At 34.5% G+C, this 15,768-nt stretch overlaps 1 protein-coding gene and 1 long non-coding RNA gene across 8 annotated transcripts in view; both read right to left on the bottom strand.

Annotated features, from left to right (window-relative positions):
* Positions 1-15,768, bottom strand: part of abr (ABR activator of RhoGEF and GTPase) — a 338,299-nt gene that overhangs the window by 228,377 nt on the left and 94,154 nt on the right.
* LOC147844469 (uncharacterized) lies at positions 642-7,873 on the bottom strand. Its single transcript, XR_015492099.1, has 3 exons — positions 7,064-7,873; positions 4,454-6,513; positions 642-2,509 (listed from the first exon to the last, which is right to left on the bottom strand). It is a non-coding gene; the product is annotated as an uncharacterized LOC147844469 (long non-coding RNA).

Raw genomic sequence — 15,768 nt, 5'->3', positions numbered from 1 at the left:
TAATGTCGTTCTATTGACTGAGGGTTGGGTGATAATAATGGCTGGTTGACAGAATTGAGTTTACACTAGCACTGAACCAGAGACACACTGATTATGCTTTTTAGGGGTGTCAAAAATAATTGTTTCTTCGGTGCACTTCGATGCAGACGTGGACAATTGGTTATCGGTCAGTAATAATCATAACCGGTTATTATGTACTGACGTCATTTATCTCCTATGCGCTCTGTCGCGAGGGAGGTGAGCGCGAGTATTTACAACACTCAGCCAACTCAGGGCCGGTCCGTGGCATAGGCACCATAGGCAAATGCTAAGAAAGCTGTATATCCAGGGGGGCGCCAAAAAGGAGCACGGTTCAGTTGGTTTTGTTTTCGATATTCCTGCCACACATTCAGTTATAGATGGCATTAACTCAAAAACTCTTACCCTAAAAAGATCTAAAGTGTGTTTCCTACAAAAAGACAAAGCTGGTTATGTTTCACAGCTGTCTTTCTTTTTTTTCGCTCGATATTACGACCACTGCTCCGTTTAAGCCCTCGCAATATGTGTTTAGCCGGGAGAGCTCGCGCTGAGAGGAGCTCTCAGTAAAGGACCGTCGGAAAAGTGCTCCTTTTTTTTTTTTTGTTTTTTTTTTTTGTTTTTCTGCTCCGCTCAGCGCGAGCTCTCCCTGTTGCGAGGGCTTAAGTGTGTGTGTGTGCGCGTGTGTGTGTGTGTGTGTGTTTGTTTCTTTGGTGCTGTCTATGTTTGTGTATGTGTTTGAATGAGAGACAGTGTGGTACTGTGTGTCTGTGTGTTTATACAGACAGCTTGTTATAGCCTCCCCCCAAAAATATAACACCATATATGGAAAGCATCGTCAATGCACGGTGATGCACCGAGATATCGAATTGAACCGAAGGCATGATAATCGTAAACGAACCGAACCGTGAGACCAGTATAGGTTCACACCACTAATGCTTCTCTTTGACGATTCAAATTTTTCAAACCGATTATTATTATAATTATTTTTTTTTGTTAAGTGTGAGCTGCCAATAAGATTTGTCATATTCTGATTTTCTTTCTATAAATAGCTGAATGTAAAAAAAAAATGTATTAATTTTTTTTCCAATTTATCAATAACTAATTTGAGAATTACTTAAAATAATTTTTAAATGAATTGAAAAGAAAAAGAAAAGAATTCCAAAATGTGAACATTTTCACTATTTATATCTTTAAATTTGATTCCAATTTTAATTTTTTTTTTTTGGTAAATGTGAGCTACCATTAAGATTTTTGTAGATTCAGTTTTTCTTTTTATAATTGGCAGAATGTAATTTTTTTGAATAGTGCTGATGTAATCTTGCCAGCAAGGTAATGTTATCTAACTGGCTGACATTAACAAGCTTCTGTCGGAAGAATTGCCTAATACAGACTGAAAATGGTAAACAAATGAGTAATGCTGTAAGCCATAGTTTAAAGCAGCAGTGTTAATGAAGTTGCATAATAGCTGCAAAACTTACAGCTTAATCTGGCAAAGTGTTATCCTCCACTCAGAATACCTTAGCAACCAACCAGATCACTCTATCAGTCACAATGCATGCGAGTTAGCCACGCCCACTGCCTTACATGTCACTTATTTACATGCTTTTTTTTTAACAAATCCATTACAGCTGACCATTTATTCTGCAGCATTGATAGCATCAGACTGCCAGCTCTAGTACAAATGTGAAAAACCCTGCCTGGGTTTAGCAAGCTTGTACATAAGAGGAGGAGGCTGAAGCTCACACAGAGAGATTTAAGAAGATCTGAAAGGTCAACAGGCTGCTTGAGTCTCTATACTGCATCATTAAACAGCTGAACCCCAATGAGAGGGGAAGACAGAAGGGGAGCACAGTGTTACTAAAGCTGAAAGCAAAGGCCTATGCTATAGCAATCATGCAGAATTTACTGAAAACGTCATAACAGTTCATTCACAAATCCTTAAAACATCAGTGAGTACTGTTAATAACTTTTTAAAGTTACACTATACTGTTTATGTTTTAGAAATAGTTTACAACTTTACAACTCCCCTAGACTTAAACAGCTGAGTTTTACAATTTTTGGTAATTTTTGGCACTTTTAGCTTAGCTTAGCATAAATCATTTCAAAAATATTAGACCATTAGCATCTGACTAAAATCAATAGTTTTCTATTTAACTGTAACTTGACTCTTAAGTAGTTACATTGTGTAAGAGAACATATGGAAAATGAAAAAGTTGCTATTTTCCAGGTGGAAAGGCTAGAAACTATACTCACATTCTAACATATCCATCAAGAAATTGGCTGCTGTACCATGGCTGGAGCAGGCGCAATAATATTAAGCAGCACCTGAAAATATCTAGGCCCCAAACTACGTAATAGTGTCACGTAATATCATTGCATCTTCATTGTTTTTTTTGTTTTTTTTAAACTCATACCAAATGATTGGTTGTATTGGTAAACAGTATTTTGAAGTGTGTTTTGTTACAGCAAAATGTTGTATTACAAAATAATACTATCAAAAACAATGGTTGAATAGAATGTATATTGTTTGCCGAAAGCTTTTTTTATATTTACATACATTGCTCAGCATATATAGGCACACTCTTCTAAATCTTTAAAAATCATAATTTTAATAGGAAGCTATACAAATCATATTAGTGCTTATACATTAGAAGCCAATTCTGGAGCTTATCTGCAACCGTGATGTGACACTGACAACAAGGATGCGGATCCAAATGCAGTTTTATTAGCGAAGTCAGGTAAGCAATGGTCAACACAGGGGCAAACTGATGTAAAAGGGCAATCCAGAGTCATAGTCAAAATAACAGGCAGATGGTCACAAGGCAGGCAGTAAACAGGATTAAATAAATAAACAAAACAAGGATCAAGTCCAAGTAATCAGTCTGAGCAGCTTCAGCTGTGTGAGTGTATAAACAATGGTGACTTGGAGCAGGTGAGTGTGTGAGTGTGTTGCATGACTGGGATCTGTAGTCCATAAACTGGCAGATCATGTGAATGTGAGTGTTTACCAGCGATCTCTAGTTGTTAGATCACTGGTGACCGTGACATTATCTAATGAAATCACTTACAATAACGGTCCAAAAACTAGTACCCCTAAATGTATATATTTTACAAAAATATTAGATACAATTTAAAAAATAAAAAAGGGGAAAAATCAAGAGAAGCAAAAAAAGGAAATATTTAGTTGAAAATTTGTAGTTTGTAATTTTTTTATTTTTTTTTTTTGCAATATTTTGCTTGAATTTAATTGTATTACCTTTCGATTTCTAAATATGTTTGGTGACTAAAATATTATTTTAATAAATCTGTTTTGTTTAAATGCACCAAAATACATTGCTTATATGCAATGAAAAAATAAATAAAATATTTGTTTTCAAAATGTAGTGTACTCAAATATGCTGAGAACTGTATATTATAATAATGTTTTAGGGGTGTTTCGCCTTTATTGGACAGGACAGTGGGGATTGTAGACAGGAATGTGTGGGAGATAGAGAAAGGCAAATAAGGGCGAACTCAGGTTACCGTGAGCACCACAGTGCTATTTGTCGACACATTTAACCACTAGGATAAAGGCACCAACAAACCTTTTAATTCTTTGCTGATAAAAAGCGAATGAATTGTCTGTTTAATAATTAAAAGTAAAAGTAAAATTAAAATCATTTAATATTATTTATTTAATTGAAAGGCTGTCATAAATTTAGCATAATTAAAATTTTTGCATACAAAAAAAAAGTTCCCCTTTAACAAGTTTTACAAGATGCATAATAAGAATTATTTATTTATCTATTTTTTTTTGGGGGGGGGGGGGGGGGGTGATTTTATTGTTGCGTGTGTGTATGTGATGTTGCAATTCAATAATATTTATTTAGTGGGGTTTGCCTTAGGCAAAGTCCACTCTTACAATTGTTTATATTTGTAATTGTAATTTAGCACTTTGTTGAATTGCAATTGTTTTGTTACTGCTTTTTTGTTGCTATCATTTAGATAGAGATTTTAAATGTGGCCTTTGAGTTTCAGCCTCTTCCTGCGCATTATGTCTTGTAATTTTCTGTACTATTCAATAAATTTTTAGTCTTGTGCAAAAAAATAAAATTAATAAATAAAATTTAGGGCAAAAAAAGTCTGCATTTCTACAAAGCGCCAACATCCCGCTCTCCCTTGAGAAGCTTCATCAAAATTTCTCTAGGCCTGGCTCCAAAACAGAGCACATTTCTATAGACCCCAATGTTAAAATAGCCAAATTAACAGCAGAAAAAAGGTGTTAACAGCCTGGTTTTCTTTATATTAAGTTATATTAAGTCACCGTAATTAAAGGCATGGCCACTTGAGTGACAGCTAGGTCTTACTGCTCGCCGTCACTTCACCTCAGCTGATTCCGGCTGATTAGCCGCTGAACTCGGCATATACATCGTATTTGTGTTTCAATTTATGTGGCTATATACACAGTCAATTGCCTTTTGGGATTACTTCTAACAATTATAAGATAATATGGCATGTTGTGCACATAACTGTGTTCACAAACCATTCTAGTGGCCTCCATTTTCCAGTAGAGAGAAATGATATATTCCTATATCAAATCTATAAATGTGTTTGTTTTATTTAAGATCATTTATCATTTATATTTTTACTTTAGACTTGTAATGCAATCCAGAATCTGACAGATTGATTAGCTGTAGGCTACAGAACAGTCGTCTGAAACGTCAAACAGTGTTATGCCTGGATTTCATCAATAGCCTTGCGTTTACTAACACAGACTATATCTTGAGTGTTTAGAAGTAACTGGCATTTTTCTCTGCATAAAAACGTCATAAGTACAATGTTTAGTGGCTCAATGTATTACAACAGTTTTTAAAACACTAAAGAATTCATTGCTACAGTATACAACCAAGCACATGTGGGTCAGAACACAAACAAACTGCAGGTAATGAAGTATTAAGTGTTTCTTCCAAAGAAAAGCATTTGTAGCTCCACGTCTTTGCCTTTTTTCAGTTAGTCCCGGTCGGCGCGATGATGTGTCAACTAAATGGTGATGTTGGCCACGCCTACTTGTAGCTAAATTTGCGCTCTTCAGAAACCTATAGGTAACATCACAGATACTACATCCATATTTTTTACAGTCTATGGTATCCACACCAAGACAGCACACTAAATATTTTTTTGGAGGGAAATAAAGTCTTTGACATTTACCATTTGACATTTCTGGAGTGTATTCAACAAATTCACGTTCAGCCCTAATAACTATAGCAGCAGCACCCACAAAGACCAGCATCCTGGTGATAACCTAACCTTTAAAAACCCTTCTTACTCAACAATGGCTTCTTCCCAATATAAAAACACTCTGACTGAATAGAATTAGAGACGCGCGGTGAGAAAATCTGACGCTCCTGAGATTATCTGACGCCGGCCTGCACCCAAGAAGATAAGTGATGTCTTGTAAATGCCATATGCGTGCACCTCATGATGTCGCCACGGCAACAGTCACTCGCATCCCCCATATGTCCTAATTATTCATATTCCCCTGGATGAATATGACATGACTCTTCAGTAATTTTTCGAATGAGATTCCACCACTGGGCCACAGCAGGACCACCGAGCACATGGAGAGAGAGAAAATAACAGATTTCTGCTTGATTCACAATGCCAGCACATCCTTCATCTGCTCAGATTCAGTCTGAAGGATCTTTTCAGGTCACCATTCTCCCAAAGCATCTTACATACTGTGTAAATACCAGACAACAATATCGGCTTGCCAAGTCTGACACATCCAGTTGAAGTCAGAATTATTAGCCTACCTGAATTATTAGCCACCCAATTTCTGTTTAAAGGAAAGAAGATTTTTTTTTCAACACATTTCAAAACATAATAGGTTTTAATAACTCATTTCTAATAACTGATTTATTTTATCTTTGCCATTTAAACAGTACATAATATTTGACTATATATTTTCTAGATACCATCATTCAGCTTAAAGTGACATTTAAAGGCTTAGGATTATTAGGGAAATCATTTTATAACGATGGTTTGTTCTGTAGACAATCAAAAAATATTGCTTAAATATTGCTAATAATATAGACCTTAAAATGTTTTTTTTTTTTTTTTAATAAAACTGCTTTTATTCTAGCCGAAATAAACAAAAATAAGACTTTCTCCAGAAGAAAAAATATTACAGCAAATACTGTGAAAAATTCCTTGCTCTGTTAAACATCATTTGAGAAATGTTTAGAAGAGTAAAAAACACTAATAATTTTTACTTCAACGGCAATTCACAGTTTAATGTAAAAAAAACAAATGGTACTAATTTAATATACACTCACATTGTGTTTTTATACTGTAGTAAAATACTTTAACGATCCCTTTCAGATTCATAACTCAACAACTCTCCAAAAAAATTATTAGACAAGAACAATGTTGCCCAATGCAAATAGTCTAGAAAAAATATAGATTATAATTGTCCTATTTCAATGTCTACTTTATCTTTCTCAGACTAGATTTAGGCTGCTTTTACACTAGCACTTTTGGTCTGCACCCGGGTTCATTTAACTCCATAGTATAGTATGTTTAGCTTGTGTGAACGTGTCTTCTGAACTCGGGTGCGCACCTGTGAACCGTACCTGATTCCGCCTGTAAGAGGCAGTCTGGGGTACAGTTCATGCAAACTCTGGTAGAGTTCACTGATATGAATGCAATCGTACCAAATAACGGAAATGAACCGCCAACTGTACAAAAAATCTTTTCATAACGTTCATTCGAGTGTATGTGTTGGTGTGTGTGTGTGTGTGTTTATGTATCACGTACTGTACCTTGATGACAAGCGGGACTGAGCCAGGGCAAGCACAATAATAATCTCTGCTTGTCTTCTCCAAAAACAGCTTCTGCAGACATGGCGTGATGTTCTGAACGTTTATTATATTTTTGCGGCAGATAGACACGAGCCACTTTCTGTATGTCCAAAACTAGAGTTTTGAATCTGCCATTATGCTGACACAGGCATTCATAGCTCTACCCTATTTTGAAAAGAGAGTTGGCAGATCAATCTGATTTGAACTTAAAGAGACAGATAATGGTACAATTTGGATCAAAGCTAAAATGAGCTGTTTCAAAGAGTTATAAAACATTATTTGTTTTACATTTTGAGCTGAAATGTTTCATACACACTCTAGGGTCATCAGACACTTATTTTAAATGTTGCTAAAAAAGGGCATAAAATGTACCTTTTAAGAATTTTTACTTGTATTTATGTTTATACAGTTGTATTTTTCATTTCCAAATGATTTCCAAATTGAGCTATTGATTTAATCTGGTGAAGTTATAAGCAATATCACATATATATATATATATATATATATATATATATATATATATATATATATATATATATATATATATATATATATATATATATATATATATATATATATATATATATATATATATATATATAGAGTCTGTTTTTTAACATCGTGCACCTCTACTTGAAGTCAAATTATCCAATCGGACTGGGTCACATCTAGATTACCAGTCAACAAAGCAGTTTTAAACGGATTAGAAACAAAAGGTCACAGTAAAGTCATAAATTTATGAAGAGATTTAAAACCTTCATGTCTACATTGTTGAGCTCTGAGGATGACAATTACACTGAGTGATGCAATGTCATAGGGAACTTGGAGTTTGGAGGGCTTTAAATTTTGAAGGTTTAATTATCATGATTACTTGAGTACAGAACACGCCAAACAATCTAAGGGGGAAATGTCAGTTAACATACTAAGCTTGTGAGATCAGCCAGAGGAGAAAAACTCTTTCAAGAAAACTTTAGTTAGGTAAGTAAAAAGACTCACCAACAGAGCAGTTAGTAGACTTTAACTGCATTGATTGTATTTAGTAAGTGTGTTAAATAAACAGATCAGCTGATAAATCATTTAGAAACAAACAACTGTAGTAAAAAATGTTGGGATATTTCATGTAAAGTCAGTTTAAACAAACAATCCAAACAGAAAAGACAAAGTAACAACAAAGAACAATTAAACACACACACACACACACACACACACACACACACACACACACACACACACACACACACACACACACAGGAAAACCAACAAACAAGAGTAAACTAATCAAATAAAAACAAATAATAAGCAAACAAAAAGAGCTATGAGCAAAATAAAAAGAAAACAAGTCAGAACAAAAAATATATATATTATAAAATCAAATAATTTAATGTTAGTTAATGTATTTACTAACATGAGAAAACAATGAACAATGCAGCATTTACTAATTATAGTTATTATTAAATGTTATTATAATATAATTATATTAATGCATTATTAAAATCCAACGCTGTGCTTGTTTACATTAGGTAATGCACAATGATCTAACATGAACTAACAATGAACCAATGTACTGTATATTCATTTATAAACTAGACCTTCAATAATTCAATATATCATGAAAATTAACATGCAAACTATCAATATCATGGGCATTTTAAAAAGTTGTGAGCCTACTAATATCCGAAGCCTATTAAAGATCAATAAATAATTGAACAGATGTACTGTTCAGTTATAAATACATTAACTAACATTGCATCCCACATTTTAAAGCATTACCAACTAACCCAATCCGAATCTAATATTTAGCCATTTTGTTCTGGATGATTGTGTTGAAATTTTGCTCCAATCTGGGTTATAACCTTGAGGTGATTCTTACTTAAGAAACATAAACCTAAAGTTCAGGTAAACTGTCTTGAATTATCATGATTCACGTTTCAGACATCTTATAATTTACAATAAGATTAACAATAATTCCTAGGTATGGACCTGCACGATTAATCGTTTCTAAACCAAAATTGGGATTTTAAAGTATGGTAACAAGCATGTATTATATTTTTGGCATGTAAATATATTTTTTGACCGTTCTGACAGTCCGCAAGCACATTTCCCTGAACAATGTAAAAAATGTAACACCATCTAAGAGTGACGGTTTCCCGTTGACCTTTTGGTTTTAGAATTATTTGCATTTTAATTGGAAAAAACATTTGCTGTCGATGCTTTACCCTTAATGTTGGTTAGCGTCAGTGTTTTACCATTTTCAAAATTGTTAACAGTGTGCTTGGATTCTTAGAAGTTTAAGATTTTATATATAATACATTTTATTTTATTTAAGATACTGTAGTTACTTTTTGTTTGCTTGTTCTTTTATTTTTAATATCTGAGGTGAACCATCTGCTGCTGCTTTCAGTAGTATGGCAATAAATGCCATGTAAAATGGTATTTAAACTTACATTGGGAGAAATTAACACTGAATAAAGCCCATAATCAGTACCTGAGGCGATCATTGTCATAGTATATGCTGGTTTTCTGCTGCGATGTCTCAGAAATAGAAAGCATTTCTAAAATTTAAATTTAGCTCTTTGTCATTGCAGATTGTTAGGACAAAAACTCCTTCCCTAACATGGAAAAGGTAGCATCGCATGTAGTTAGGACGTGTTATAACACCCAATAAGCAGTTATTATTGTTCTGGAAAATTGTTAATCCTCCAACAGCTAAACTATGGCTTGAATAACTGACATCTCCTTCGCACTTGGAACGAATCAGATATCTTTTAAAAGGCAACGTTGGACAATTTTACAAGATTTGGGGCCCTTTCTTTTGTCACTTCATGAAGAATTCTATTCACTGAGGCAATGTATTGTAACATACACTTATAGGCTGGGGTTAAGGTGATGTTTTCTACTGTTTGTAAGTTTATGTGCATATTAGAAAATTAATGCTGGAATTTAAGATTATTGTAAATCAATTCAATGACCAAGTAAAACTTACATGACAAAAAAGGACACATTGTTAAAGTACAATATTAAGCACATTTAAGGAGACTCATTGATTGTTTAAGGAAGTACTAGAATAATCTGAAGTGCCTGACTTGAATATACAATTTCTTTGTATTTCTCTGAGGAAAAAAGGAAGAAAATGCAAGTGGATGTTACATAACACCTGTATAAAAGGCTTGTCAGCTTGATTCTTGTCAGCGCTGTCATGTCAGTGCAAATCGGTCATTACAAAAAGACCTCTAAAAACTCCAGAGATGATGTAAGACGCTGTTCACAAACTGATTTTTTTAAGCACCCACTAATGCCACCAGGTCCAAAAGTAAAGGAGGGTTACAGCTCAAGTTGGTTTGACACACAGTAATGATTAAATGGTCACTGGCTGACAGCTCTTCCACATGTAATACGGTCATGAATTTCACCCAAAAGCTCTGCGCAACATCCCGTGAATATAGCAGATAGTTTGCAATTCTAATAAGACTGAACACATCTCTGGCAGTTCTCAGGGGAGAGTCAAGAGTTGTTTTAGCGTGTTACGAAGCCCGTGAGTGTCTTTCTGACAGCAACCGTGTAAATGAAATGACATGAATTGCATTTGAAGCTGAGGTGTTTTCCGTAAGCAGTCTTCTCCTTTTCTGTAGGCTTAGATGTACAGTTGGGCTGCACGATATTGAAAAAATATCTGATATTGCAATATTTAATTTTTCTTTGATAAATTTTGCAATATGAAGCAATATCTTCTATCACAAGATGGTTTAAATTAGGATTGGGTGATGTTGACCAATTTGGCATCGTGCAATGTCTAATGTGAAACATAGCGATGAATGATGACATAGTCGTCATAGGTGGGGGTGATTGTTGAATATCAATTAATTCGTAACAAATTAATTAGTTACCGTTTTAACTACCTGACCCACATGATCTTTGCTTTACCTATAACCAAACCATAAGTAAATAAAGCTACAATCAAAATACCACCTGTCAATCATTTTTTTTGAATAGGCAGAGTGATGTGTGTCGTCGTTTCAATGTGTTTGTCCCACAGCTGGTGGAGAAGACGAGAATTCGTTTGGAGTTCACTGTAATTTGTATTGTGATTGATGATAACCTTCTTATTTCATTATTATTATGAGAAAATAATAACAAGTAAAGATGCTAGGGCTCGACCGTTTTGGTCGCAGAATGTATCTTTGCACCTAAAAACGCCAAACAGGAACAGATTAAAACAGTTGTTATGTGAACTCTCTGAAGTAAAAAAAAAAAAAGCCTGCAATGCTTATCAGCAATATCAGCTGTCAATCACTCAGTCAATGCCTTCTGCCTTCAGATGAGAGGAGGTACAACCGCAAAAATATAAAGCGCTAAAGATGAGAGAATGTAAATAACACTGACAGATTTTGTTTTAGAAACCACTTACAGTTACTAATGATTAAGTGCTGAATGTTATTCCCTTATTTACACTTTTCCAAGCGTGGATAAAAGACTTCCAGTGGCTTAAAGTCCACTATGAAAATAACTAAAGACATTCACTTTAAAGTCTGTGGGACAGGATTTGCATTTAACAGCATTTCCCACTGAATCTACACATTTTAGGCACGAGAATACTGTACAATCCTTCATTTAATCCTCACGATGCTGTCAGCCATGCAAGTGGCAGCTACATTTAAAATTTAACACAGCTCATAAAAAAAAAACGATATTGCTATTAAGATGATATGCAAATAATAAATTATATATCAATATAAAGGTGGGGCAGGGCGATGGATCGCGATGCCGGCTCAGCATCGTGAAATTTATCGGCCATCTGCGTTGGATGATGGCATCGTCTATCAGCCCAGCCCTAGTTTAAATGGCTCTATTTGACGGCTAATTATGTTTTCTGGGGAGTCTAATGGTGCATTCACACCAGACATGGATGAAGCATCAAGCGCGAGTGATTTACATGTTATGTGAATGCAAAAACATGGCGCGATTTACGCAAATGACGCATTTCACATGAATAAAGCAGCGCGAATTAAGTTGGAAAATCTGAACTTTAACGGACATTCGTGCAGCATTAACCAATTAGGAGCTTGCTCTTGTACGTGCGTGATTATGACATATTGCCTGTTGTTGGTGTCCCCGAGGGAAAATCATGCTGTCGACACCAGACAAGAGCTTTACATCAAACTGGGCTCAGCAGAAAGGAACAGATTAAAACAGTTGTTATGTCAGAAAGTGATGGACATCAGTGAAAGATTCCGTTGTCCAGGTATAGTTTTTGGAGGAGTTGATGAACTCACAGAGCTGGGTGCACCTCTGAAAGGATCTAGTAGACTCAGACATGGCGCCGAACAAACCTAAACTGTTTTTTCAGCCCTTCTAAAGCACATAAAGCACAGCTACTCTCTCAATAAAATCTATGTTAGCCATTTTGCAATAAAACTAGAGTCACTGGGCAGAAAGATGCCCTGCCCATGACATGAATCCATGTCTATTGTGAATGGAATTTGACACATGAATAAAGAGAGTAAACTCAAGTAAACTGTTCATGCGCCAAATTACGAGCGAATATTGTGATTTATATGAGCAATTCAGGTCTGGTGTGAACGTCCCATAACAGTTTCAGGTACAGAAATTAAATAATCACAAATAATCATTTACTTTGCTTTGTCACCTTTCTAGTAGGGCTGTACAATATTGGAAAAATCTGATGTTGCAATATTTTATTTTTCTGCTTTGAATATTGCGATATGAATACAGTTAAGTTTTGATATAAACAACATGATGGTTTGAAAGGCTCAATTTCAGTCTAACAGTATTCAGGTACAGAAACTGAACAATCTCAATGCAAAAAATTGCTTTTCTTATTTTGTTTTGTATCGTTTCTAGTCCAAATATCTCAAATTTCTAAGATGAGGTAAAAATATAGTGTTGTTTTCACCTTCAGAAGAAATAAGTCAAAACTAAGAGTTTTTCTCTTAAATTAAGCGAAATTATCTGACAATGGGCCTAGTAAAATAATTTTATTTTCACTTTGAAATGTAAATATTTGGACAAGAAACAAGACACAAATCATGGTAAAACTTTAGATTGTCACAATTCATGCTATTAACGACTGGCTTATTACCTGGCTATTATTAAGATATTAACTGTTCATTAGTAGTTATAAAGTGTGATCTTATTCTGCATCCCTAATCTTACCTTAAACCCAAATTCTATCCTACTTACTATTAGTGTTAGCAAAATTCTAGTTTAAAGTTCTGAAGTTTACATAATTAAATGCATTTAATCTTTGTTACACCTCCCATCATCATAAATTTTGTGCTCCGGAAATGCTCAGGCCTTAAAAACAAATACAAATGATAAACTTTCACTCTATTACAGTTAAACCCAACAGTGACTCTCCAAATCTAGTGTTCTCTGGCTCCTGCTCAACTATAATTCAGACTCAACATTGCATTTCTTTCGATGTGACTATTGCGGATGCGCACATTGCGATATCGATGCTGAAACGATATATTGTGCAGCCCTACTTTGACGTGTGTATTAAATCAATGCCTGCTGTACACAAATTTGCATATCCGCAGACTACTGACAAGAATCAATCTTTGCTCAGGCAGAAAATCATGCTTCATATCAGCTCGGTACAAAATTTAGACACGTCAATCAATCTCTGACTGTCTGAGAGATGAGGGAGCAGTGGATGGATGAATGAAGACAAGCACACCTTCAGAAGTCCTTCAACAGTGTCGATCAAACCGCAGAAAACTTCCAAACTGTGTTTCCTGAAGCATTAGATGTGTAACTGACAATGTTCAACCAATGTGCAAGCACTCCAACAAAAAACAAAGCAGAAATGTTGACATAGTTGAAGTCAGAATTATTAGCCCTCCTGTGATTTTTTTTCCCCTTTTTTCAAATATTTTCCAAATGATGTTTAACAGAGCAAGGAGTTTTTCACAGTATGTCTGATAATATTTTTTCTTCTGGAGAAAGTCTTATTTGTTTTATTTTGGCTAGAATAAAAGCAGTTTTTAATTTTTTTAAAACCATTTTAAGGTCAATGTTATAAGCCCCCTTAAGCAATATATTTTTTTGATTGTCAACAAAACAAGCCATCGTTATAAATGATATGCCTAATTGCCCTATTTTGCCTAATTAAGCTATTTAAGTCTTTACATGTCAATTTAAGCTCAATACTAGTATCTTGAAATATATCTAATAAAATAGTGTGTTCTGTCATCATGTCAAAGATTAAATAAATCAATTAGTAGAAATTAATTATTAAAACTAAAATGTTTAGAAATTTTTTGAAAAAATTCTCTTTCCTTTAAACAGAAAGTGGAGAACATTTTTTCAAAAATAATTCAGTAGAGTTTATAATTCTGACTTAATTTATATATGCACAAATGGGCTCTTCAAAGTAGAATTACATAGTTGTGAATTTACATTACAATTTACACAACAATTAAAACATGTCTAAACTGTAGCAACGGCATGAAAACGACAGTGTTTGATTGTGTTTATGAGAGAAAGGGTGAAAGATATTTGTAAAACACTAAAAGGAGGAGGGGAAGCTAGATTAGCATTTTCGTAAGAAAACTGCAGATCTTGAAAGGCAGCAAGAGACTAAATGTTAATAATTTTAGGTTTTGGCTCTATTTAAACCTGTTTAATCACTGATGAAGAAGTAGAGTTTGCTTCGTCTAAAGCAAAATTAACACCTGTGAAATGCTAAAAATCGACACCAAATATGAAGTACATTAAAAAACTGCTTGTCGGTTTATCCACACAAACTCCATTTCAACAAATGCAATTGTGCTTATAACCTGCATATGAAAATGCAACATGTCAATTACGTTTATCCAAGTTTCTAATGAGAATTATTTATAAATAAGTTATCAAAATGGAAGCAATATGAATGCCTGCCATTTTCTCCTTTCTGATTGGCCAACATAGAAAATGCAAATGAGGCACATTCTGCACATTCATAGCGAACGCATCTCGTATTCCACATCGTTCACACAGTGGCTCGATAATCCACCTCTCTTCTCACGTTTTTATTGACTTGTATGCACTTGTAATGGCTCGAATTGATTTTATTTAATTGCGAAAATACTTAATTCCCTGTTTGGGGTGAAACCAGCATAAAAGTGTCATTATCTCCGCCTGTTTGTTTGGCATGCCCTTAATTATAGATTGTAGTTAGTATAATACATATAATCAAATTTCTTTAATATGTAAAATCACATACACTCCCTGACAAACGTCTTGTCATCTATCCGAGTTTTAGGAACAACAAATAATAACTTAACTTCTAGTTGATCACTTGATATCAGAAATGGCTTATATGAAAGGCAAATGCCTCAAGATTACACTTATTTTACCAAAATAAAATATGATCATGCCTTGATTTTTAATTATATAATTAGGACAGTAAGGTCTGACTTTACTTAGACAAAAGTCTTGAAATAGTACAGTATAGAATATTAAATACAGTGTAGAATATAAAGTCATGCTGCAGTGGAAAAATAACGAATATCGTGTATGACTCCTATGAGCTTGGAGGATTGCATACATCTCTGCAAATAACTTATTAATAAAGTCATCTGGAATGGCAAAGTAAGCGTTCTTGCAGGACTCACAGAGTTCATCAAGATTCTTTGGATTCATCTTCAATGCCTCCTCCATCTTACCTCAGACATGCTCAATAATGTTTATGTCTGGTGACTGGGCTGGCCAATCCTGGATCACCTTGACCTTCTTTGCTTTTAAGAACTTTAATGTGGAGGCTGAAGTATGTGGGTTCCAGTAGGTCTCTGCAGTATTTGTGATGATTGGGATGCAGTTCAACAGATGATTCATCTGAAAAATCAACCTTCTGCCACTTTTCCAAATGATCAACTAGAAGTCATGTTATTATTTGTTGCTCTTATAACTG

Source organism: Danio rerio, chromosome 5, assembly GCF_052040795.2.
Source record: "Danio rerio strain M-AB ecotype USA chromosome 5, GRCz13ab, whole genome shotgun sequence".
NCBI classification, from domain to species: Eukaryota; Metazoa; Chordata; class Actinopteri; order Cypriniformes; family Danionidae; genus Danio; species Danio rerio.
This window is presented reverse-complemented; position numbering and strand designations above follow the sequence as displayed.